This window comes from Acyrthosiphon pisum, chromosome A3 (assembly GCF_005508785.2).
Source record: "Acyrthosiphon pisum isolate AL4f chromosome A3, pea_aphid_22Mar2018_4r6ur, whole genome shotgun sequence".
Lineage (NCBI taxonomy): Eukaryota > Metazoa > Arthropoda > Insecta > Hemiptera > Aphididae > Acyrthosiphon > Acyrthosiphon pisum.
Genome location: NC_042496.1, coordinates 3,139,286 through 3,139,894, shown reverse-complemented (window position 1 = coordinate 3,139,894; position 609 = coordinate 3,139,286).

The following is a 609-nucleotide window of genomic DNA, read 5'->3' as shown; positions in this document are numbered from 1 at the left end:
ACACATCATTGTAAAATCAATACATTCATCACTTCGTTCAGAATCTAAAATGTCAATAATAAATAAATAATAATATACGTATTGGTGAAAAATGTCATGTTCTACAAATAATAATACATTTTGAATTACAACAAAATAACTGAAATCGTTAATATTAAATCTTTTTCAAACAAAAAAAATTTCCAATTTCGTAAATATCTGTACTTGAAATGTCTTCAGGTTTAATACTTTCAGGTTACTGTAACTTTGTAAGAACAATTTATGAGCAACTTGAAATAAAATGTTCAAATCTTGGCTGCGAAAATTGAAAAACGTACAAAATAATTTGCAGCCTCGTTATCGAATTTCGTCAAAATGTTTAGGTATTAAGTAGGTACTAAAGTCTATTTTATAGAAATAAATAATAATACATAAAAACCCGACTCCCCTATACTAGCTGTACATAACTAAGATAATATTATTTCACAATAAACACTATCACTATTGGACAAATGAAATAAAATACGACATACCAATGTAGTTTAGCACCCAAGCTAATTTTTGAAATTTTCACCGACTTAAGAACGATGATACAATCAGAATTTGTCTCGGTTAGTGGGGGGGGGGGGG